General features: G+C 38.0%; 1 protein-coding gene across 6 annotated transcripts in view; it reads left to right on the top strand.

The window, feature by feature from the left end:
• Positions 1–26,618, top strand: part of CDH12 (cadherin 12) — an 805,590-nt gene that overhangs the window by 478,146 nt on the left and 300,826 nt on the right. For 2 of the 6 annotated variants that reach the window (XM_060774685.2, XM_060774688.2), the window contains one exon: positions 3,690–3,849. The gene's annotated coding sequence lies outside the window, so the exon portion shown is untranslated. The other 4 variants (XM_067467532.1, XM_067467533.1, XM_060774686.2 and 1 more) reach the window with 3 other exon arrangements.

Here is a 26,618-nt window from a genome sequence, read left to right on the forward strand (position 1 = left end):
TGGAAACCCAATCCAACTCGGGCTGGCTTCGAACTCATGACCTTTTGGTCAGAGTGATCTTAATGCAGCTGACACTCAGCCAGCTGCACCTACTTTGAGAAATCTTTTCCAGGAGAAGGAAGAAGAGATGGTAATGTATGCTTGATGAGGAGTGAATGTGTGTGTGTGATTTTAAAATACATTTTGTATATTTTATATGGTTCTTTGTATTTTGTAGTCTTTGGAAAACCAGTTGTTTATGAGCATCAGTGTACAAAAAAACTATTTTCTTTAGAAAGATTCCTTTAATGTACATCATCATGAGTATCAGCTCACAGAAATAGGGTTGAAAACAAGTGTGTGGGTAGTGTCCTTTCAAGTTAAAAAAGAAGACAGCAACTCAGGGGAACAATGAGTTCAAAAAACACTGAAAGATTGGACATTAGGGGGCATTTCATTTTCCTCGTTTTGCACACTTCAACATATACAATTCAATAATACAAATGGAACATCTTGTTTGATGTGTCAGTACCAGACCCCAGGTCACAGGAAGAAAATTAGATCAGATTGTGTCAGGACAGTACTAAAAATCCAATATATAAAACACTTATCTTATTTATTTGAAATATTTTTGGGTATTATGATTTATAAAAAGACTCGAGGGAAGGAAGGAAAAAACTGTAAACATGTTGTATCCATGTTGCTTTATTTAACTTTTGACTAGCTATTAGGGCTGGGCGGTTTCGTTTCGTTAATTCGTAATTCGTTAATAATTCGTTAATTTTTTCAATTACAAAACGATAACGAACCATTCTGGAGCAATTATTAAAAAAACGAATTTTCAAAAACGTTTTGTAAATGCTTCGTATTTCGATATTGTATTCGTTTTGTTATTGTTTTGAGGTCGTTTCGTTATTATTTCCGCATGTCTGGGCCAGTTTTATGGTTTAATTAGTGAAAAAAATTATATCACACCAACAGTCAACAACAGAGGGAGAGGGAAGCTTCAGAAGGTTTTGGAGGTTTTTAGCGTATTTCGTGGTCGCGTCCGCCATTAACGAATCGATTCGTTATTGTTTCGGAAATCGATTCGTTAATTTTTTACCATTTACGAAATTTCGTAAATATCGAATTTTTTAAAAGGAAAATTTTGTAATTATTTTAAATATCGAAACAAAAAAAAACCCCCAAATACAAATCGATTTTAGAAACAAATTTTTCCGTTGTTACCCAGGCCTACTAGCTATGCCAAGTTTTCTTCAACACAAGCTAGCATTCAGTCTTACCTCTAATACAGTAACATATTGACCTCTTTGGATTGTTTTTGTTCTTCTTGTTTCTCCAGCAGAAACTTATTCTATGCATTTATTTATTTATTTGAAGTAGGTGTTGATTTTATGACAGAATTAGAATTAATTTTTCTGTAACATATTTGCATAAGAAAAGCCCTTGTAGAATTGACATGAAGCTTCCCTTGAGTTTTTTTTATGTTCTCTCCTCATTAGGAGCTACTCTAAAATGCATGACTAAGAATTAGAATGCATGCATGTTTTCAATGTTATTTTCTTTAAAAAATATTCACTTCATCTTAGAGTGGCTTAGGGCAAAAAATGTATGAGAAAAGACTACTTAATGCAGTGTACAATTTTTGTACTCCCTTTCACCTTTTTACAACATTCTGAGTTTCTTTATGTGGGGCTGGGTGAATGAAAATCCCAGGAGCTTCCAGAAAAAACAATTTTCCCTCTTTGGGGACCAGTAAATAGTGCATTGTGTGGCGTTTGAAGAAATTGTTGACATGGGCCTCAAATCTCTATTTTGTTCATCCTTGAATTGGGGTACATTTACATTATAGATTTAATGCAACTTCACACCACTTTAACTAGCATGGCTATGGAAACATGGGAATTGTAGTTTTACACGATCTTTAACCTTCTCTACCAAAGAATATCAATGTCTACCCAAGCTACAGTTTCCAGGATTCCATAATATTGAGCCATGGCAGTTAAAGTGGACTCAAATTGCATTATTACTACAATCTAGGTACATCATAAGGCATGTTGCCAGTTCATGTACCTACCAGTTTTACCATGGTTACCCACACTGAAAATCATTTATGTAGACTTCATAATCTCTCTGAATGTCTTTCGTGTAATTACAATAGTCAACCCGGTGATTAAAAACAAGTGATCAAAAATATGATGCCATAATTTGGATGGCATGGGCAACTATGATAATATAATATCAAAGTGAATGTAGATTTTAATAAAAATTGTGTGAGATATCTCCAGGTTGACCTCTATATGAAAATCTCAGGGACTGAACTCGAACCTTTTACATTGAAGAAGACCATGCTTTTCTGGGCTACACTCTACACATTTGCTGTCACTGCTAACAGACTGCACTACTAAAATTAGTGGTACCATCATAAGAAAACTACTGTCTTCTTCTTTACCTTTTTTCCAGATAGAAAGGATGTTCTCTGTTCTGAGAGTAAAGGGGGGCTTTGGAACTGGTTAAAAAAGAACCACTGAAGATGGATATTGAATTTCAATGGCAGCATCAGTGGCAGAAAAATCAGTGACACCTTGTGAATTAGAGCAGCAGTAGAAATGCAGCATTTGGGGTTGTTTCATTGCATCTTACATCCCTGGAAGTTGCCAACCTTCAATATATGTAGCACCTCTGAATTCTATGAATTACTCCTCCTTTAGAAACATTTCACGAGAAACAATAACAGTAAATGTCTTTAGCAATTAATACTTTAAATGACTGATGAATATTCAGCTGATCCATTGACCCTTGGTTCGTCAATCAGCCACCTTGAATCTCATATAAATTAAACAAATAAAAATACTGCATGGAGATGATGATGATGATGATGATGATGATGATGATGAGAAAAGTTTATTTTTGTGGGTGTTTATCATTGAAATGAGTTCTACATTTATTTAATTTGCTACCAATTTGATAACCCTGTTTGGATGAAGCATATCTCATCTGGAATATAACTTGCATGCCAAATAGCTTTTTCTTCCTGCTGACAAATGTGTCAGGCAGAATTTACTTTCCTCCCACCCACCCAACAATATTTCTTTGCCATCTGGAAGATGTGTCCATCACAGTTTCTGTTAGACTGGAACCTAAGTGTGCCACTCCATACTTAAAGGAGAACCTATGAAGTCTCTCAGTTCTCAAATCTCTTCATGTGGCTAGCATCCTGTATTAAAAGAGATTCCCTCTGTCTGTTTTACTTAATCAGCCATAACATGTTCAGAACACCGATGCACCTTGGAAAAGGCAGCCTTGCTGGAACGCGTTGCCTTTTGAAATCGTTAGATGGCTTTCCACTGTGCGTCACCCACCTTGCAAATTACAACCTCAGCTGCAGCAGCACATCTATTAATCTGGTAGAGATGACGCTCCCAAGTGGCACTGGTGCCTTATACAACTCCCTGGTGACCCACCGATCCTCCTGGTGCACTCCGTACATGTAGGAGTGTGCCGTGTGTTAATCAGGTCAACGATCATCCACAGCTCAGGGACATGATAGAAATCTATCACAGCAGCCACCGGATCCTGGAGGCTTGAGCACATTTTGTCAGATCTCCTCCTCCCCCCTGTCAGCAACAGAGCTTTTGTACTCTTTCACTTACTCAGGTCCCTCCGGAGGATTCCAGCTTATCTTTCCTTCTCTCTCCTTTTTCTAGACAGTGAGGAGTTCAACGTCAACAGCAAAGGACAGCCCAGGATGTCTCTCTACCTGGAGGGTGCTGATTGAAAACTTCAATTGTTTTCCAAATAAACAGTTGATTGCAAGCGCTTGCTGCTTTCTCTTAGCTTTGTGAAAAAAGAGGATTTTCAATTAAGGTAAGTGCTGCGTTATCTGGTTGACTGCATCACTCTGAATTTTCTGCATTGAAAGTTCTAAATGAGTAAACTGACATTCTGCACTGCAGCAGCTCAGTCAGTCTGTGGTGTCAGGAAAAGAAAAGAGGGGGGGAGGACTGGAGGTGCTTACTTTAGGGGGAGGTATCCAAGAATAGAACAGTTGTCTCAGGAGAATATTTGTTTGTTACCACCTGCAAAAGTGCAAACTCTTTGCGGAAGTATTGGATGGTGCTTTAAATCTCACTAAAATGCTTAGATTGTCTATGTAGATCTGTATGTGTAGGCACAGGCATGTGTATGTGATGAGTTAAAGCCACATTATTATTAATATTGTTTTCATCGGAGAGCATCCCTAGCCAAATAGAATCTCATAATCAAAGCCTTTCAAAATTCACCTCGGGGGCAGTCAAGGGTGATTCAAATGCATGTGGGGAATATTCGTTCAGCCTTCCAGAATGGAAATGAGACTGAAGAAAAGCTGACTTTTATCCAAGCTATATATATTTGACATTATGGGGGACGGGGAGGGGTGAAAGGAAATATTAAACATGCAGCATTTTTTTTACACAATCTCTTCTTGCAAGATTAGCAGCTGAATTGCATGCAGTAGAGGTTGCGGGCAGGGGTGGGGGGTAGAAATAGCTTCTGATGCGGTTGGGGAAATGAAATCTACAGTTGTCAGCAGTAATAAAGTGTGACGTGAATAGTCATTTTGATTAAAAGGTCAGGAACAGATAGAACAAAGGAAGCCTGGTGGTGTGTTAAGAGAGAGAACTAAACTGACAGTCGAGATGTTTTATTTGAAAGAGGGGCATGGCAGGTGAAAGTGGCACGTCTTGAAAAATTAGTGATTTTTTGAGTAAAAGTCTTCAGATGTTTACATCTGAAACTACTCTTAGATAATTGTGTTAAGAGTGGAAAAGTCCAAGATGGGCTAGCTTGAGTATTCTTAATCTCAGTTTCTAAAAAAGTTGAGAGAATTGGGGGTTGGAAAAGTAGTGCGCCATTTAGAACTTTGTTAAACTGCATGTGACACAGCCATCCCACATTCACCTTTCTTGACATGTCAGTGACAAAGTCCTGTCATATAACAGATAAAACTATCCTGTAAGCTCGATGGAACCAACTTATGGAACGTTACATAATACTATGCCACTCTACATGCATTTGCAAGGTTGATTAAAAAATAGCTCAGAAAGATGTACTGGGACTGGTCCATGAGTTATGAGTTGCTGGTCTGCAGCATGTTTCAAGAAAAGAAAGAGCAAAATGTTTGAGGAACAAATGTTATACTGGTCCCTGACACATAAGGGGAAAAAAAGGTCCCTCAGATCAGAGCACTGCTCTAAGAAACGCCAACATATTAACTTTCTTATAGCATGGGGAGATCTGTTGGTGAAGGGTGTTAAAGCAAAGGAAAAAATAGTTTGGCTTATGAGGACCTTGTGAATTTGTGGCAAAAGTGAGATTTAAGTAAAGGACTTTCTGAGTCATAGATGTCATGATGCTACATGAAGTATCAACATCTTCTTTTAGTTTGTTTGAAGATTCACTTTAAAGGAAATCCTTTAAAGGAAATAATCTAAAATGTAGCTAATACTTCTGTACCACATTGTACAGAATGTGTTCAGTGAATACTATTCTGTCACATAATGATAGGTGCAAAATTAACCCAGTGTCCAGACAGAATGTTGTAAGTATGCTGTATTATACAGCGTTTATGCTCCTTTATAATCTACAAGTATGCAAAGTTATCTTGTCCCAGGTCATGATTTTTGTTCACTCAACCTAGTAGTATCTCCTCTGATTTGAAGCATCTCACATTGTCTTTTCTATCAGTTGCTACCTGAGCTTTTAAATCAGAAATTTCTGGTTGTTTAAACTTTAGCCTGAACTCAGAACCCTTTACATGCAAATCATATGTTATACACCAAAACTGTGGTGCCACCTAAAAAAAAAATATGTTGTTTGACTTTAGAGATATGTAGGGAATTGGCACTGCCAAGATTTTGGTATGTGTGCTTGACCACATTTTTATCTTTATGATTAATCAGACCCCTAGATGTAATTGGTAGTCAGAGGTCCATACAATTTGGTGGTTATGATGTAATCAGTGAAATAATATGCTCATAAACAATGTGTCATGTACAACTAATGTGCAAAAAACACCACATTTTTTAAAAAAATGTGTAGAAACATGCTGTCATCAATAAGGCATTTGTCTCATCGTGAATACAATTGAATAATGTGCACAAATGTAAACATTTATTTTATAAAAGCCTGCATGGAAGAAGTGAATAAACTTGCAAATAAGTAAAGGAGAAAGTATGCAAACACAGACAGATCAGCCCATTTCTGTTGACCCTCAAATTAAAATCAGTTCTCATGTCCTACACATATATGGTTTGGCTTAAATATTCCCCATAATATTTCATTTGGATTTATTTTCCACTCTACCATAATCACTCTACATGTCTTTCTTTCTTTCTTTCTTTCTTTCTTTCTTTCTTTCTTTCTTTCTTTCTAGAGGTAACTAAGTCAACTCATCCTCTATCTTCACTTTTATTTGTATTTGTTTAAGTTGTACTAATTATCCCCCTGTTCTCTTTGACTCAAATATAGAAAATGTTTTATAAATAATATATATATATATATATATATATATATATATATATATATATATATATTTAAAGAGTGTATAAGTGCACTCTTCACAGCAATCATGTTGCGTATTTGTAATATGTTTTTGGTGTGTTTGATGTTTGTCAGGCAATATGGAACCTGAGTTCAAACTGTCGTAAGAAGACTAATGGTGCAAAATGCTAGGAGCCAAGATCAGTGTGTTATACCTCCAGCCCAGGAATCATAGATAATGTTATCCCTTTCAGTTCAGCTGCTCACTACATTATTTTCTCCATCCATTTCAGACAACATGCTGCCATTCACTTGTCTCATGCTTCCCATTATGCCTTCATCCCAGGATCCATATTTCCTCACTACCAAAAAGAGGGATTATTGGTGGGTAAATATGTGACTATGGTTTGATATATATGAGGTGCCATAAATAGAAAGTCAGTGTGCCGTAGTGGTTCCAGTTTCAGGCTAATATCATATCTACTCTAACCATTTAGGCTGGTGTGGAAAGTCTGTAGTGGACAAAATTCTGCATAGGGCAGCATTAACTCAAAGTTGCTTAACTCAGACTTATCCTAGGTTAAGCTAATTTAGGGGAAAATCCAACCCCCAAAGTTTTTGCCTCCCTCCTCCCAGTCTCATTTGCAGACCATACAACCCAATCATAGAAAGGAAGACCCATGAGAATAGGGCCCCTTCCACACAGCTGAAAAAAATGACATTTTCTGCTTTGAATTGGAATATATGGCAGTGTGGACTCAGATAACTAGTTTAGAGCAGATATTGTGGGATTTTCTGCCTTGATATTCTGGGTTATATGGCTGTATGGAAGGGCCCTAAACAAGGTAACCATCTCACTGCTACAGGCAGTAGTGATACAGAGTGGTAGAGTGGCAGCTGAATTCTTGTCCAGAGGTGTCAAATTGTCTTCAGCACATCTGGGTAGTGGGAAATTAATACCACCACCATGGCAGCTTAGGGAGCCTGTTTCAGGCTGTCATGTGAGTTTGAACTTCTGTCTGGAATGCCAGCTTGAGCCCACCTATAGTGTCAGTGTAGAACTGCTCTAAGACCTCAGATAACTAGGATTCAATTTCCTTCTCAGTCTTGGAAACCTACTGATTATTCTTTGATAAATCATAATCTCTCAATCTCAGAGAAAGGTAACAGTAAATCTTTTTTGACTGAAGAGTACTGGGGCAGGAGGTGATAAGGTCATCTTAAAGGTAAAGGCTTCCCTTTGACATTAAATCTGGTTGTGTCCAACTCGGGGGGCGGGGGGTAATGCTCATCTCCATTTCTAAGGCGAAGAGCTGGCATTGTTCATAGATACCTCCAAGTTCATGTGACTGGCATGACTGCATGGAGCACCATTACTTTCCCACCGAAGCAGTACCTATTGATCTACTCACATTTGCATGTTTTCAAGCTGCAAGATTGGCAGAAGCTGCGCCTAACAGCAGGAACTCACCCCGCTCCCCAGATTCAAACCACCAGCCTTTTGTTCAGCAAGTTCCTCAGCTCAGCACCTGTGCCACCAGGTGCTCCTAAGGTCACCTTAGGGTCACCATAATATGGACATAACTTGAAGGTCTACAACAACTGTTCAAAATATTTAATATTAGCGGTGCAAAAGGCCTAGATTTAAAGAAAACCAAGCAAATCAGAGTTTAAAATATTACAAATAGGGTCCTTAATTTTTGTTTTGAAAATCATTTTTAAATGCCAGTCCTGCAAATTGCAGGAGTGGGGCTGCAATCAAAGTCATCTCATGCTAATCTGAACATTAATTTTCATATACCATAACAGTTTTGAGAAATTAAAGCCTTTCCCTAAGCTTCCAAAGTTTTTTTTACTTTTGTAAGGCAGGAGTAGGAGTGCTTCTGCTGAGCACAGGTAGATATGGGAGAAGGCCAAGGGTTGCCTTAGGCATACATGCCAGGGACTGTTGAGAACTACAAAGTAATTATTAACACCTTTACCTATGCCTGAGTTTATGCGAGAAATAGCACAAGGAAATTTATCAACATAACACAACCACAGGGTATTAGGTTTTTCGAAATAAGGTTCAGAAGTGCAAAACTTGAGGAGTGACTTTTTTAGATAATTTCTGAATAGACTTATCCAGCTGATGGTATCAAAGCATTGCAGGTATGTGTATGTAACAATGCTTGCAGAGCAGTGTCAATGTGCATTGCTTATTATACATTGCTGCTTCTATGACCTTTCATTGTTTTTTGTATGTTGTATTATAATGAAAGTCAATAGAGAGTTTGTGTACTACTTTGCTATTGTGTGCCTTCAAGTTGTTTCTGACATATGGGGACACTAAAGTGAACCTATCTAGTGCTTTCCTGGCCTGAGAGTGTGTAACACACACAAGGTCACCTAGGGGGTTCCATGACTGCAGGGAATTGAACCCTGGTCTTCAGATTCATAGGTCCTTTCTCACCAAAACTGTAATGCAGTTCAAAGCTAACTTCAAACTGAGGCGACCCTCTCAAGAAAAAAATCATTCAAATTAAAGTTGTTAATGTACATCAATACTCTGTGGGTTTTTTCACAATCCAGGCCTCAAACTAGGTACAGGATTTCCTATGTTATCTTCTATACAGTGAAACTACTTTCTTCAGTACCAGTTTGAAACTGCATTAAATGGTCAGAGTAGAATCACAGATTCATAGAATAGATGTATCCTGAGTCCAGTGCTGAAACCACAGTGACTCTCTGTGTACAACTAGGGTAGCATAATTCCAGAAGTAAATATCTACACTACATTCATAAAATGTTGTATCTCAGCTTTTACAAGTAACAACGATACTCTAAACAAGGATGAGGCTTGCACATTCCTACCTTCCTCCCCACATTTGTAAAAGTGTCATTCTTTGCTCAGCAAGATTACATTTTGCCCATTATAGTCTGCCATTTAGAGGAGACACATTGTTGCTTGTATTAAATATATGAAATGGTCAGGGGCAAACTGCTGGACTTAAAACAAGAGCTCCACACTGCTCACAGCAGCATACTGAAGTACTGTTTGAAAGGAGTTTCATCATTCATCCAGCCTGGCCAAAAAAAAAAAAAATGAGATGAAAGGGGAGAACTGAACGTGATATAAACTACAAGGCTGACCCTTCTGTCTTTCTTCTTCTAATGTGCACTGTAGTTTTTCTTGTGATCTCCTGATCTCCTGACACTGAAGGAGAAAGTCACAAGGACTATGTGCTACATCCAGGTCCAAGAGGATTATGCATCTAAATACAAGTAACTAGAGAAGATGAGCAGAATAATGATGTTGCTTGCATGTCTTCCTTGTTTGTTCCCCATAGCTAGTTCGCTGACATGCTGGGCTAGATAGGTCTTTGGTCTGACCCAGCAAAGAAGTTCCTACATCCTCTGTTATTGATAATAGACACATTACAATATTCTGTAATGCCAGTGGAAAAGGGAAATGTGCACATCTAGGGACCATGTATGAAGTAGATTGCCTCCCAGATTGACCATACATGTTCATTTATATTGTAGAATGGTGTTCTTCAAAAGAAAGTACACATAAAAAAATTCTGCATTTCATTTTTTTTTCTGTTGAAGTGCAGTACCTTCCACTTCTCATGTTTCAAATTAATTCTGTTTGTTTTGACACAGGTCTCTAATCCAGGGGTCCTCAAACTTTTTAAGCAGAGGACCAGGTCATAATCCCACAAACTGTTGGAAGACTAGATTATAATTTGAAAAAAAAAATGAATGAATTCCTATGCAAACTGCACATATCTTAATTGTACTACAAAATACTTAAAATAATACAATAATTAAAATGAAGAACAATTTTAACAAATATAAACTTATTAGTATTTCAATGGGAAGTGTGGGCCTGCTTTTGGCTGATGAGATAGGATTGTTGTTGTTGTTTTGTGCTTTCAAATCATTTCAGACTTACGTTGACCCTGAGTGAGGGCCGGGTAAATGATCTTGGAGGGTTGTATCCAGCCCCTGGGCCTTAGTTTGAGGACCCCTGCTCTAATCTGTTAAACTGACCCTGTCCTTTGGAATATTAATGTTGTGTCATATAGACATTTGGAAAGCATGACATCTATTATATCATCCATATCATTGATAAAGATATTGAATAACACTGAGCCCAGGACAGGACCCCCTGGCAGCCCACTAGTCATTTTTCTCCAGGATAAAGAAGAGGCATGGTGATGAGGACTTCTTGGATTCAGCATCCTGGTCCAGATTTTACAAGCTTGTTTGCAATAATTTCCTGGTCATAGTGCATGAAGTATAACACCTCCTTTTGATCCTTATACAGTCCAATGCATGCTAATTATTTTACACCTCCTGTACAATGGTTAGCATCTTTGTAATGCTGCATGGATGTGTCAGAATCAAATGAATGTGACGCATTCCACTTGAGATTTGACATAATTTGGTTTGGTGAGGGATTCATCAGTATAGCCTCGAGAATGAGTGTCTAACAGAACATAATGCTAATTGTGTCACTTACAATCATGTCACTTAAAAAAAACCCACACACACATAGACAGGTAAGGACCATGTAAGCAGGGAGGGAAAGTATAACACTTTCTTCCTCTGCCTTAATCATACTGAACTCTGCTCTTAATGTATTAAAGTTTTCCTTAGCAAAAAAAAAAAAAAAAAGCTTTCATTAATACTATGGAAATATTTTCTTGTTACAGTATGAGAGAGGGTCTTTTGCATTGCACTTGTGAATGGTTCTTTGAACACAAGACCATGCAGCCATGAGTGCTGTAGGCAAGGGGGTGGCTTTGATGGCCTTCCGGGATAAAGGTCTATTAAAAATAGCTTGGCACACACACCAAGGCTGTCCACATGTGGAGGTAAGAGACAAAGACTATTAAAAAAAATTTAGCCCTCACATAGGCCTTTCTTTGAATTTGCATGATTCACTCCCCTGTCTTCAGTGTAGTATGAGTTGATCTAGTTGTCCAATTTTCCCCCTCTTTGTGTGAGTGGGTGTGCCTACTGTTTCTAAGGGACTGAGGAAATGACTTCAATTAAGCTTCATTGGCAGATTTGAAGGGAGGAGAGAGAATACCAAATATTAGTGTGCACCTTGGCACGATTTGGGTGAAGGCTGGGGCTTTGAAATGACTTTTTGGGGATTCTATGGCCTAGGAACTGGGAAAGTGTCTGCCCTTGGGATGACAGAAGGGAGGGCTTGTTCTTGCTTTTTGAGTTCTGAGGCTTGTATATCTGCTTTCTAAAACATGCAATCTATGGTGAGCAACCCATAAGACTGGATTGCCCTCAAGGTCAGGTGTTTTCACCAAGGGGAGTATGGGGAGATTTGCCACATGTAGTCACCTGCCTCAGCTACCACTCAAATCAATTTTCTTCCCCTCTCTAGCATGTTTCCCAGGCTTTAATTTTAAATAGTTTAATAGGTAAAATAAAGTGGCCCTTATTTTATCCAACCTTATGTGTATGTCCTTGTTATTTCAAACTTAGCAATGAAAAATGTCCTGTGTGCTTCACTCTCAGGGATGTTCCTGTTAAACCTGCAATTCAGTCATGAGTAAGGACCTCATCAGATGGAAGTCCTTAAGCTGGGGAAAACTGGGGGCATCCATGGGGAAGTGGGGCAAATCTGGTAGGTTGCAGAGGAAACCATTTCAATGTGCAACATCACTCACATTGCCTCCTCCCCATCACATGGGGGGGGGGGCTGCTGCCACTCGGCTTTCCATCGTGCTTTCCCCAGCTTGTTGCGTGAGAACATGGGAAGCCTCCTGTGTTCGCAGGACTCCATTGTAGGACCCTGTCAGGATGCTGGGAGGATGGAGCCCCTCCAAAAGAAACTGTGCATTTTCTGATGAGATCCATCAGGCTTAGTCTTCCCAGAATTCTGGAAGTGTCCTAAGATACTGAAATTGTCAAATGTAATGAGGTCCTATCTGAGACCTTCAGGATGTTGGGCTGCAACTTCTGTCAAGCATAGCCATACATCTAGTCATTCTGAGAGGGGATATTTTCCATCCAAAAACATCTGGAGAACCATGGTTGCTGCAATTGAATAAGGATAATAATTTACTTTTATACTTCTGCATGTCAATATTTGTATTCAGCTCTGTATTGAAAGGTCTCAGGAGAAGTAATAATTGAAAACAACCTTCATCAGTTTAAGACAGTTAAAAAACAAGTTAGAACAGCCTAAATCTATAAGCAAACATTTAAATTTGAGTGTACACAATATAAACAATCTGCAAGCTAATAAGCTAATGAGTCTTAGTCCTGAAGAACTTCAATGCAAAGAGAGCTTTTAATTTGGCTCTAAAATGAGACATCAATAGAACATCAAGGAGAAGGCATTCTTCAACCAGAATATCAAAACAGAGAAGGCCCACATACATGTTTCCACGTAGTATTTAATTTCCACTGGCAAGGCACAGGAACATTTGTCTCACCCAATGTCAATGCAATAGACATGGCAGAAATGCTGCCAGGTTTGGATTTTTTAGGTATGCATGTGTTGTTTGTGTAATTTCTCCTCTGTGCTCCACCATTAGGAGTATACTAGACTTGGAAATAATATTTAACTAATATTTAGATAATGGCCAAAATCCCATGTTTTTCAAATGTCAAGCAATTCTGATGTTAAGGATCATAGACAGGTCAGAATCTCTGCAATTTTATAGACCTTTTATACAGAATTTGCATTAGATGTTTTCCTCTGAAAATATACTTTCCAATGTGTGACATAGTATATTTTGATATATGTGTTCTAGGCCTGGGTAACAACGGAAAAAATTGTTTCTAAAATCGATTCGTTTTTTGGGGGGTTTTGCATTTCGATATTTAAAAGAATTCCGAAATTTTTCTTTTAAAAAGTTCGATATTGACGAAATTTTGGAAATTACGAAACAATTTCGAAACAATAACGAATCGATTCGTTAATGGCGGACGCAATTGTGCAATACGCTAAAAAACCTCCAAATGGGACAGGGGGAACTTCTGAAGCTTCCCTCTCCCTCTGTTGTTGACTGTTGATGTGATATTATAATTTTTTTCACTAATTAAACAAAAAACAACTATAAAACTTGCCCCAGACATGCGGAAATAATAACGAAACGACCTCAAACCGATAATGAAACGAATACATAACGAATCCGAAGCATTTACGAAACGAATTTAAAAATTCGTTTCGTTTTTAAGTTGCTCCAGAATGGTTCGTTATTGCTCCGTTATAAAAAATAATGAATTTTTAACGAATTACGAATTAACGAAACGAAACCGCCCAGCCCTAATGTGTTCCTTAGACATGGAACCACATTGACATCCTTACCTTTATGTGGTTCCAGTGTATTTTAGCAAGACAGTAGCCACTGTCAAAACTATAACCAGTTCTTGTACTTTTCATGGTTGTGTAGAAGGGGAAATTTCAGCAGATGCTGCTTTTACCTGTTTGTGTGATATTCCACTGTTACTGACATCTCCCCTTTTATGAAATGAAATGTACAGGAGCCTTCCACAATTCTCAATTTTGCAACTGTATTTTACTGGGATGATAGGAATCACTTTAGAAGCACATTTATGATTCTGATCCTGCACATCCTATTTTCAAGGGGTGGAGGTCAAGTATGTAGCACCTAGCTTAAACATTGTCCACTTTCTTTATTAAAACAAACCTACAAAACTGGAGCATGCACCTTTCAACTTTCCCTGTATTTTGCTGCTGTGGAAGGAGCCGTTGAGTCAGAAGTCACCAATCCCACAGAGCAAGACAGGGAGAGAGAGGGAGAGAGAGAATGCTGCCTAAGCTAATGAAGTATCTCCCTTATGCCCTTTGTGCTATCACTTCCTTAAAAGAAGAAAAGCATATCTGAACTATGTGATTAATGGTGAGAAAGGACTGGATTGACTTTTATGCTAAGTAAGCTATAGAGCTGAGGCCTAATTTCCCTAGAGCTCCTGTAATCTAATTGTTGGAGAGCACATCTCCTTTCCCCTTTGGGCTCTTTTAAAACTTTTATAATCAACACTAGCTTACATTTAAAATGTTCTCATTGTGAACAATTGCCTTACCCTTTTCTCCCATAAGTTGTGGACATGCATAGTTCTCTCTTGTTTGGCTCCTCATGTGGTCAACCCATTTAACAAATATTGCCAAACTTCATATTTAATGTTAATTAGCTGTCCATCCTGCATTTAACTTATTACTTATTTCTCCTACAAAAGAGTGTAATAAGGCAGAAAATCCACTAAAAAGATCTGTTGTGTATTCTATTGTGTTGGATTTTTTAAAGCACTTATTATCTATATTAGCTCTATGTGGGGCTGCCTTTAAAGACTGCTTGGAAGCTACAAATGCTCCAATGGGTGACAGCCAGATTGCTAACCGGAGCGACATACAGGGAGCATACAACCCCTCTGTTACATCAGCTTCACTGGCTGCCAATCTGCTACCGAGTACAATTCAAAGTGCTGGCTTTAGCCTACAAAGCTCTAAACAGTTCTGGCCCAGTTTATCTGTCTGAACATACCTCCCTCTATGAACTACCATGGAGTTTAAGATCACCTGGGGAGGTCCTGCTCTCGGACCTGCTTCCTTCGCAGGCACAATTGGCAGAGACGAGAGACAGGGCCTTCTCAGTGGTGGCCCCTCGACTGTGGAACTCCCTTCCCAGCGATGTTAGATTAGCACCTTCCCTTATGGCCTTCAACAAGAGAGTAAAAACATGGTTTTGTGACTAAACATTTAAAGAACTTGTGAAATAGATAGACTTGGAACAATCTGCAATGACCATTGGAATGGCCCAGATTATGCTCGTGGATTATGTGTTTTAAAACATTTTAATTGCTTTAATGTGCTTTTAAATTCCATTTTAGTATTTCTTTAAGTGTATATTGCATTTTAGAGCATCCGATTGTTGCCTGTATGTAAAGCCATGTATGTAGGGATGTCCACCATACTATGGGGAAGCATATGAATTAGTTTAGAGGCTGGGTAGCCATCTGTCAGTAGAGTTTTGATGGTGTCCTTCTGCTTGGAAGAAGGGGGTTGGACTAGATGGCTCTTGGGGGTCCCCTCCAACTCTTGGATGCTATGAAAGTGCAGAATTGGTTAATATTGGTTTCTATTGGTTAATATGAAAGACATTCAATGAGATAGCTGTTGTGGCTTTGAAAAAAAATTGTCAAAACTTTTTTTAAAATCCCTAAAATCAGTAGATGTATGACTATTTCTGAAAGTTGGGAGGAATGATTCCCTGTTATCTTGTGTCATTATATAGAAAATTCAAGGAGATAGCTCTTGTAGTTTCTTTTTAAAATGTTGTTTATTAAAAAATGAAAATTTCCCAAAAATCCCTGGATAAGTGAAACCTTCTGAAATTTGGTGAGCTAACATGAGTAAATGTTTTCTACCATAGTAGGAAGTTTCACCTCAATAGCTTTAAAAATGAGGTAGAAAGGAGCCCCTGAAGTTTCCCCAATTATAGTAATTTATGTGCAATTACTTTAATGAAATAATAATGACATTTCATTACTCTTGTTATCGTAATGGACTTTTCACTAACTGTACTTTAGAAACACTTCAGAAATGAAATGTCAGCACACCCAAGTTTAGTAATGATATTGAAACAATTTTAATGGATGGCACACCCCTAGTATGTATATATGTATGTGTGTGTATTCTGGCCATGGATGTTGTTGAACTCCAATGAAGGCTGTGAACATAAATGCATCGTATAATTATAAGGCCACACAAATAGTAAGCAAATCACATACAAATATGTTTACTCTGAAATCAAAAGGATTATAGAATTTTTGATGTGAATGAGTTAAAATATTTCAGGATGAGTTTAAGAATATAGAATAATATTAACTCTGCTGTTGAACATCAAACATTTAGTTGAATGTGTATTGGACGTTACAAAAGAAAGAGGAGCAATTTATTTCTGTGAGGTTTGTATACAATTTCAGAAAGCTTTTCTGTATTTCCAGACTGTAATTTTAAGAAGAAAGCAGTAGCAATCATCACACATATACATGCAACTGTATTGACCTTTCTATAAAATTCCTGTTCATGAGCTCTTTATGTAATACATAAACAGTGGCTGCCCTTCCCATTAATGAATCTATTAATGTGACTATTAATATTATATCTATATCTGACCTTTTTCCAGTTTAGAAGTTGGGGAGAACTTGCAACATTTATAACACATATTGCTAAACTATTGTATGTAAAGTTACACATTTTATTAAATGATGTATTAAGAAATAAAACATAATCCATTAGTGAAAGACAACAAATTGAAAATCCATCATATCATATGAGGAATATCCTTCTTAAGCAATTAGTCCTAATGTGTATGTTGAAAACAAAATGTTTCTATCCACTTGCAGAATGATAGCAGGGAAGGTACCACTCTAATCTTGCTGGAAAGGGAGTTTCAGAATCCGAAACAGCCTCCACATATTCCTACACAATTTGTTTGTCAGGTTGGTGGGGCAGAGAGAAGGGCCTCAAATAGCTCAAAACATGGATAGGCTCATGTGGGAAAATACAGTCCTTCAGATAACCCAGAGCTGACCATATAAGATCAAAACTAACATTTTGAAGTATGCCTAGAAGTGAACAGGCATTCACTAGAGCATTTGCAACAAGGGAATTGTATGCTCTCTGTAGTTTGCTCCAGTTAAAAATCTGGCTGCACTCTTTGGAGCAGATGCAGTTTCTAAACACTCTTCAAAGGATGTAATTAAAGCATGCATCATCATATCCCAATCTAACATTCACACCTAGTAAAGTAAACCTTAAATGTGCACATGGACTCCTACTTATTGCTGAGTGTGTGAGTTTGAGTATACTATAGATGAGGATCAGAGGGAGTGTAGCCCTTTCCAAAACACTTCCTCTGATCTGTCTTTTGATTGGCAAGGGCTCAAGCAATGTTTTGGGATGGAGATGGAAAAAAAAGAGTAATGGAAGTGAGTGTCATCTACATACTGATGGCACTGAACTCTGAAACAACCTCGCTTCCCATGTTATTTACACCAGGGCTTTAAAGTGAGCAACCTCACATTTCTGCTGCCTGCAGAATTCTGGTACAGGAAGGCAAAAATCTCTGTAGCAGAGAAGTCAAATGGTCCCACCCTAAATTACATTTCTCAGAATTCTGTAGGTGGCAGAAATATGGGGCTGCCCGCTTTAAAGCCCTGGTGTGATAATGTCACAAGTTTCATGTATTTATGATCCATGTCCTGATAAATCCCACAAGGCAATAGTCAAAGGGCTAAACAGGAGCCACCAACACTATGTTCTGAGCTCACCCCACTAGGAGGAAATTAAAGCATTGTGAAACTGTCAGTAGGAGTAAAACAGTGTTTTTCCTGGGCAGATCTACATAGACAAAATGAGCTTCATGTACACAGCCATATAATGCAGTAGTAGAACGTAGATTAACTGCATCAAACAGGATTATATGATAGTGTAGATGTATATAATCCAGTTCAATGCAGTTGGATTGGCATAACATGAGTCTACACTGTCATTACAATACAGATCACACTGCATTATATGGCAGTGTAGATGGGGCCTTAGTATACTGAGAACCTGCCACACTGAGGTAAAACCACATTAAACAGCTGCCGTGGCTTATTTTGGATCAGACCTGTGTGGTGTTTATGAAATTGGAGGGGGTGTTTTTGAGGGTGTTTCCAAAACTATGGACCTAAAAAAATTGCAACGATAATGAAGTAACATTGTTGTTACATTTTTTTAAAGTAGTTAAGCGAAGGGAGACTTCTGGGGCTCATTTCTCCCTTATTTTTTAGAGTCATTGTATCACACAGTTTCCACTGTTTGCCCATCAAATTTCAGAACATTACAGTAATCTACTATTTTTTGGGGGAAGTTTTGATTTTTTTAACAAACATTTTTTTTAAAAAAAAACCTACAAGAGCTTTCTACTTAGATTTTAGTGATTTGTTTGCATAAATCTAATGAACTGCTAACAACTTACAGGACTAACAATTGTTTTGCACAGCCCTAGTGTTTAGCTGCCACAGGGCTGATCACTTTTTACACTGACCTGAGTGTTCAATGTAGATGGGTCCCTGACACAATTTTCAAAAGTACAAAATGTTTCACTTACATTTTTCCTCTAATCTTTACAAAAGCTTCTGTTAGCCAGTCATTTCCCTGCAATATAGACCAGGGATAAGTGGCATGAAGAATGTATGTCTCCCACTCCCACTTCCATTCTGCAGCCCTTACTGCTTCTGCGGCATATCATCCACAAAGATGTTAGATGGTTGCATGAGATGTAATAAGAATGGTGGGAGACTAAAATCCAGGGTGGATGCTTTTGATATGTGTGCTTTTGTCTCCTTCTGCCCAGTTTTATGGAATGTCTCCTTCCACAAAAAAAGACTGACGTTTATTCAATGGCCATCTTACATTCCATAGATACTTCTCACAAAATTGATTGTGCACTATATAATGATGATGATGATGATGTATGGCTCCACAATAATAATATGGTAGCTAGCTACCCATATTTTGTTTGAACTGTGAAGGAATGAGCATTTGATTGGCTTCAGAAATATTACTAGAGTGAATTGCTCACCATGTCACAATATTAGAGTGGTCTACCTACCACTCTTTTTAATGTAGACAATCAAACATGTAATGTACACAGTGATATGTATGAAATAGGCTAGTCCAACAGAAATAAACAGTTTAGACAGCAAATGCAACACATGCAACAATCTAATCAGCTGTAATAGGTCAATTTAAAGTGGAAAAAAAGAAAAGAGGACTTAAATACATCTCGACAACCTCTTTCGATGAAAAAAAGATCTATTTTCTATGCTTGTTATTTAAACTCATCATTTCAAGCATCCTGAAATTCCTTGAGGCATTATCTTCTGACAAACAATGAAGGTTTTTTTTAGCACAAATGCTATGGAAAGGTCACTTATTTTAATCAACTCCCTTATCTCTGTAAAAGCTGGATGACATTTTTTTGGCCTACTTCTGGCCAATGAGCATGCATATTTTACATCAGAAAGTGACACACTTCAGTGTATTTTGGAGCATCACCTTTACAGAGCAAAACAATCTGCAAAGATATGGCCTAATTCAGAGGAGATATACAAAGTTCATTTAATTGCCATGGGTTGTGATAAAATATGGATGGTAGCATTTCATTCACTCACATTCTTTTCTGCACTCCCCTCAAAGGACATCTTTACTCAGTTTATAATCATGGACATATAAACTTGTATACTGTGATGTGCAAATCCAGCCAAATGTCAGATTTCTCAACTTGTATGGAATGCCTTTCAACAGATGGAAAGTGCTATCATTCAATAATAAAGTGCCTATTGTGCAGACTTAAGGATCCTGATTCAATTACTGATATCTTGATTTGATGGATATCAAATAGGGTGAGATGAGACGTCTTCCTTCAAGGTCCCGAAAAGCTGTTACAAGACAATATTTGGCTGAATTGCATTCAGCAGCTTCATCTGTTAGATAATGGTCTCTATACAGTTTGGAGCAATTTAAGACTCAAACGATGTTTCTCAAACTGTGTTCCTCCAGATGTTTTGGACATCAGCTCCCAAAATCCCAGCCAGCTTACCAGCTGTTAGGAATTGTGGGAGCTGAAGTCCAAAACATATTGAGGAGCACAGTTTGAGAAACTCTGGACTAGAAAATCACCTAGAAAATTTTTGGACCCAGTCTGAGGCTCAGATGATGATAACACAAACCACAACAATTCAGTGCCCCTGCAGTTCCATTATAAACAATGTGTGGGCCTAGTGGACCCAAGTCATGTGTTCTGCCTCCGAATGACAAATATAAAATTACAAAGTATTCACTGAAAGAGTAGATATGACTGTATTCGATATCATTACTTAATTGTGTCCCACCCCATCTGGTAGAATTGCACACTCAGTCCAGTCAGGCAGTCATAGTAACTGCTGATAAACTGCTGAAGTTTTGTTTCAGTTTTTCCTTAATATTCACATTGTCCTTGCTGGAGATGAATAGCGTTGAAAAACCTAAAGACAGATTGTATCTATCAATCTGTTCTACATGCTGCTTAGACATAATAAAATGTTGCTGAGATGTACAGTGCATGCTCCTTCAGCTTTATTCCTCTGTTCAATGTTTATGAGACTTGTTAATGATTACAGAGTGTGCATAGTGATTAGCAGTTTCTCTTCCATTATTTATTGCACACCGATATTTTCAATATTCATCTCGGATGGGAAAGAGAAAGGGGGAGTGAGTTTAATTTAAGAAAAATGGGAGCACATTGATCTTTTAAATTTAGTCTTTGCTTGCTCTGGGATCCAAAATAGGGAGAGCAACTGCGATTTGTTGTGTGTGATGAAGGGGAAAATGTTGAGTAATTATAAATTCATTCCCTTCAAAGATAATCCCACCTTATTCATTGAATCCCATTTCCAAAAAAAAAAAATGTGTGCAGAGTTTGAAAGCTCTTTGGACTTCATCCCATGCAGTCTTTTCTCTGTCTTCTTTCTGTTCCTCTGCACTGCTGAAACAGGGTCCCTCAATGGCCATCACATGACACAAGGCCACTTCCAGTTGTTACCCATGGGACTCTGTTGCATCAGTGCAGGAAAATGGAGGGAATGCCAATTTTGCAGAAATCAAGTGCTACCGAACTCCAACTGAAAGTAGTTGAAGAGAAGCTGGTTAGAAGTGGGGAATAGTGGGAACAGTGGGGAAAGGACATAGGATGGCTGCTATTCCTGAAGATGGAAAAGCACATAACCTCAGCAGTAGTGGACGAAAGAGGACAGTTCACTCCACTTTTCCCTGCTTTCTCTGCTGTCATGTGATGAGGTCCTTAGTCACTTTTGGCAGAAATAAATAGGAAATTGGAGAGAATATCTTAGTTTTGGTTCTTTCATTCTGGTTATGGTTTGAGCAAATATGTGTGAAATTAAACTCGTAACAGAGAGAAAAATGTTCTTGAGAGAAACCAACAAACACACCATACACTAGGGAAAAGCAATATCTTGTCATCTAGATATTTTATATAACTTCTGTACAGTCTCTTAACATTGGTCTTGTTAGATGAGCTGATGGCAGATGTAGGCCAAAACATTTGGAGTACCCAATGTCCCCCACCTCTGCTATACAGAAAGATAGTCCACATCTGCATTATGAAAATTACACATCTTTTATAAATTACTAGCTATTTATTATTTATTTATTTACAGTTCTTATATTCCGCCCTTCTCACCCCGCAGGGGACTCAGGGCGGATTACAGTAAACACATATATGGCAAACATTCAATGCCAGTTTGACAAACAACATTTAACACACAAATACACTGAGGCTATTTAACTTTTTTTTCTGGCCGCCAGGGGAGCTGCTGCTTTTCATCGTCCATCAACGACACCGATGAAGTTCTTCCGCATTCCACATTCCCCGGAGTCTTTTTACTTTTTTTATGGCCTCATAAATTAGTTAAATTTAGCCTCCCACACAAGGTGGTCCCTTATTTTCCTACTTGACAGATGCAACTGTCTTTCAGATTGCAAAGGTCGACAACGGGCTACACAATGGCTGGACACCCACTCCAGCCCGGGCTGGCTTCGAACTCATGACCTTTTGGTCAGAGTGATCTTAATGCAGCTGACACTCAGCCAGCTGCGCCACAATCCTGGTGCCCAGACAATCCCGGACAATTTGGGCTAGCTACCCCCCCTGCCACACGTTGCTGTGGCCCAGTCTGGTGATCTGGAATATAAAGTAATGAGAAAGTAACTATAATCCCAGTAACTATAACTCCCAAATGTCAAGGTCTATTTTCCCCAAACTCCATCTGTGCTCATATTTGGGCATATTGAGTATCCGTGCCAAGTTTGGTCCAGATCCATCAATGTTTGAGTCCACAGTGCTCTCTAGATGTAGGTGAACTACAACTCCAAAACTCAAGGACAATGCCCACCAAACCCTTCTAGTGTTTTCTGTTGGTCAGGGGAGTCCTGTGTGCCAAGTTTGGTTCAATTCCATCATTGGTGGAGTTCAGAATGCTTTTTGATTATAGATGAACTATAAATCCCAGCAACTACAACTCCCAAATAACAAAATCATAATTTTTGAGTAAAGGTCACTCCTTGTGTTGTGAGACATTTAGTTGCTAAATTTGGTGTGATTTCGTTCATTGGTTCTTTTGTTTTTAAGGTACTCATTGTGCACAGAGCATTTATATATATATATATATATATATATATATATATATATATATATAGATTGTCCTCTGAACATGCTGTATCTGAACTGAGGAAAATGTGTGCATATATGCAGAAAGAAAGGGATAGGCTCCACACATTCCTAGTGTAATGATTGCTTTGTCCATCCAAGTTGTGAACTTGCCTGCAGGCAATTCTTGAGTGGCTATATATTTAGAGAAAATAAATGACACTGCAGAAAGTGGTTACAGAGATGAATGAGGACTGTAGTTGCTCGATATTCATCCCTGTTAGAGAAATTTGTATATTTGGAATAGTTTACCATTCCACTGAAATGAAGGAAGAATCATGTAACCTGTTTAATATATCTGTTGTTTATGTTTTTCGGCTGCCCTTTTCCAGAAAATGATTTCCAGTTAATGAATTTCCATGGTTGCGTCTCATAGAATGTATAATAGTGCAATGTATGAATCTGGATATTAGATCAGTTTCCTGATGGATGATTTATTTTATTTATTTATTTCTCACATTTCAATCCCGTCCTTTTCAACCCCTGAAGGGGGGCTCAGGATGGCTTACAACGGGCCCCATTCCGAAGCCATTATGTAACAAATTACAAAATTAGAACCACAATTAGACATAAAAGCATAATTAACAATACATAAGCCATTGTTAAAACAGTAAAACAGTCTCATCAGCCATATCGTAATTCCAGTCACATTCCCTTAAAGTGCTGCTTGCATCTATTGTCCAAAAGCCTGGTCCCAAAACCATGCCTTTAGTTTCTTTCGAAAAACTAGGAGGGAGGTGGCCGATCTTACCTCAGTTGGGAATGTGTTCCATAGGCGGGGGGCCACTGCCAAGAAGGCCCTGTCTCTTGTCCCTGCCAGGTGCATTTGTGCTGTTGACAGGAGCGAGAGCAGGGCCTCCCCGGATGATCTTAGGTTTCAAGGCGGGACATCTATTCTGCACTCTAGGAGACCATTGATGTCAAGAATCACAACATATAGACTGGACTGCAGACTTGAAATGCCTCTCCAGTTAGGAGAGTAGCCTATGGGAAGCCCATTCTCTCTTATCCAGCCCAGTATCTCCAGAACTGGAAGTGAAAATGTGACAGAACAAGTAGTTTAAATAAGAAAACCACCAAGCTGACTTCACAAGATTTTTTTTACCTGTTATGTTTATATTGTGAAAGTAATTACAAAAACTGTAGATTGCAAATCACAATTTCTATATTCTAAGAATGTCTACATTGAATGTAACATGAGAACATTCACACGGTTAATTAAAGACTGTTTATAATTGGAAGCTAATTTTTCAATACTTTGTTAACACAGTAAAACTAGAGCTTCCAAAATCACAATTAAATAATGTCAGGCACAGTGACACAAAATAACACTTCCTATATTATCGAAAGATCTTCTTCCATAAACAACATCAGAAACAGTGACACATGGTTTATCAATATTTTGTCAACACAATGAACTTAGAGCTTCCAAAATAACAGTTAAACAATATCCGGCACAGTGGCACAAAATAACACTTTCTATGTTGTCAAAAGATCTTCTTCCATAAACAACATCAGTGACAGTGACACACAACAAGGTCTCCCGGGTTGTTTCCCTTGTTTCGCAATGTCTTCATCAGGTGTTATGATGTTGTAATTCAATTCTAATAGGTAGCTATCAGTTCTGTTTTGATTTCCTATCAGCATTTATAGTCTTTGGATTCAATTCCTGTAAACAGCCTTGGCTCTGAGTAAGGAGTTCTGAATTGAGAATGTAACTGTGTGAATGTTCTCATGTTACATTCAATGTAGAAATTCATAGAATATAGAAATTGTGATTTGCAATCTACAGTTTTTGTAATTGTTGTTATAGATATCTGTGCATGTTACAAATATATTGTGAAGGTAACATGTTAATGTGTACTTTTCTTCTTTCAAGGGAAATGTAATTTTATCCCTCTGTAGCAAGTGGCCTGATATATTAATATCATGACAGTTCACAGTCAAGGCATCTCCGTTACTGTAAGGATGGGTTCCACATCAATAGAACAAGGAATCTTTGGACTTGGGTCTAAACTTTTAAAGAACTATAACTAAATTTGCCCTCCCCCCCCCAAAAAAAAAACCAGACTGCACATACCCTTTCCCAAAGCAAAGTGCGGATTCACTGCCCAAAGGTGTGTCCGTACTGTAAAATTAATTCAGTTTGAAACCACTTCAATTGTCATGGCTCAATGCTATGAAATTATGGGAGTTGTAATTTTACAAGATTTTTAGCCTTTTTTCCAAATAGTATTGGTATCTCGCCACACTACAATTCCCTTGATTTCATTGCATCATTGGTTAAGGCAGTGTAAAACTACAGAGCCTACATACCCTAAATATCTTAAGAGCCAGCAACTAACTCTGAGGTTATATGAGATCCATCAATTTCCTTGTAAAAATAATTTACCACTTCACCCAATTGTTCATCCACTCCTTTTATTATTTCAGCTTTCTCCCAGAGGAGGAATCAATATGGTTTACATCCCAAATCCATAAATTTCTAAAAACATGTTTTAAAGAATATAACAAGAATGGGAAACAAAAAAGTATAACACATTTAAAGACATTTCCACAACATTCAGTTAATAGTAAGAAAGCTTATCTGAATAGGGACATTCTATCTCCTGTATATGGAGGTAGAGCAGAGTCCAAAAGTATCCAGCTTAACCTTCCATCCAAGGCATTTTCACAGCTTGGGAATTACCACTAGTGTGTTTGTGGGGAAGATAACATCAAAATAGACAATTTCTTCAAAAATCTCAGAACTCAGGTAGGCTATGCAGCTGTTGGAAAACAGGACCTGAGCCATATGGGTCTTATAGGTTGTATTCATCACTCTGAATAGTGCTTGGAAATGTGCCAGTGCATTTGCAGTGGCCTCGACTTTCAGTTCTCTCTGTTATCAACTATGATCAGCAGTCTAATTACTGCTGGAATTTCTACAAACTTTTGAAAGACCAACTCATGTAATGTGCATTACCAAATGTAACCAATGTTTAAAAGTTTCCTGGCTTTGCCATCTTAAACATAACGAAAGACCCCCAAAAGCATTGTCCATGTTTTCAATGTCCTCCCAAGATACAATTGCAGGTTTTTATCATTTTCTTTCTTTCTTGGATCTGAGTACTTCTTGTGTTGCTGCTTCAAAAATTCCTTTCAGGGCTGCAGCGAGAATTCATTTCAAACCAAGTACTGTACAGATAAGATTCAGTGCACTCCATTTTTCATTTGCACTCTTAGCATCAGGTTTCCTCTATCAGTGGTTTCCTTAGCACCTATTTTAATTTCTTTACATAACACTTTGGCAATCTGTTCCCTGCACTGCTGTGTCAGTGAACCATTCACTATTTAAAATGGGATTTTCTAGCAAAGTGTAATATAACACTTACATTGTTTTGTGTGGAAACATCCTTTCATTTTAAAGTCTTTTAGTGTGAAGTTTGAGATAGTCTTTATATTAAGTTGTTGGGAAGGGAGAGAAAGAAAGAAAGAAAAAAAGAAAGGAAAAAAAAGGGAAATAGGTATGCATCTATCTTTCCACATAACAGACTTGTTCAAAAGTGCCTACATTGTTCCATTATAAAATCAATACCCTCTAATCCCTTTCCTTAAATAGCATTTTTAGTATAGCAAACCCAATAATGTTTTACTGCCTAGAAAACTAGTAGCAGCTTTGAGTTGCAAGACATAACAGAGCTCCAGCATCCATAACCTGGCCCACGACATCATGGTTCAATATGAGGATTAATCGTGGAAATGATTGTGTTAGTTTTCGAATTATTCAAATCTTAATTACAACTGTGTTGGCCCAATTAGTTTAGAACACAAGGC

Source organism: Anolis sagrei, chromosome 4, assembly GCF_037176765.1.
Source record: "Anolis sagrei isolate rAnoSag1 chromosome 4, rAnoSag1.mat, whole genome shotgun sequence".
NCBI lineage: Eukaryota > Metazoa > Chordata > Lepidosauria > Squamata > Dactyloidae > Anolis > Anolis sagrei.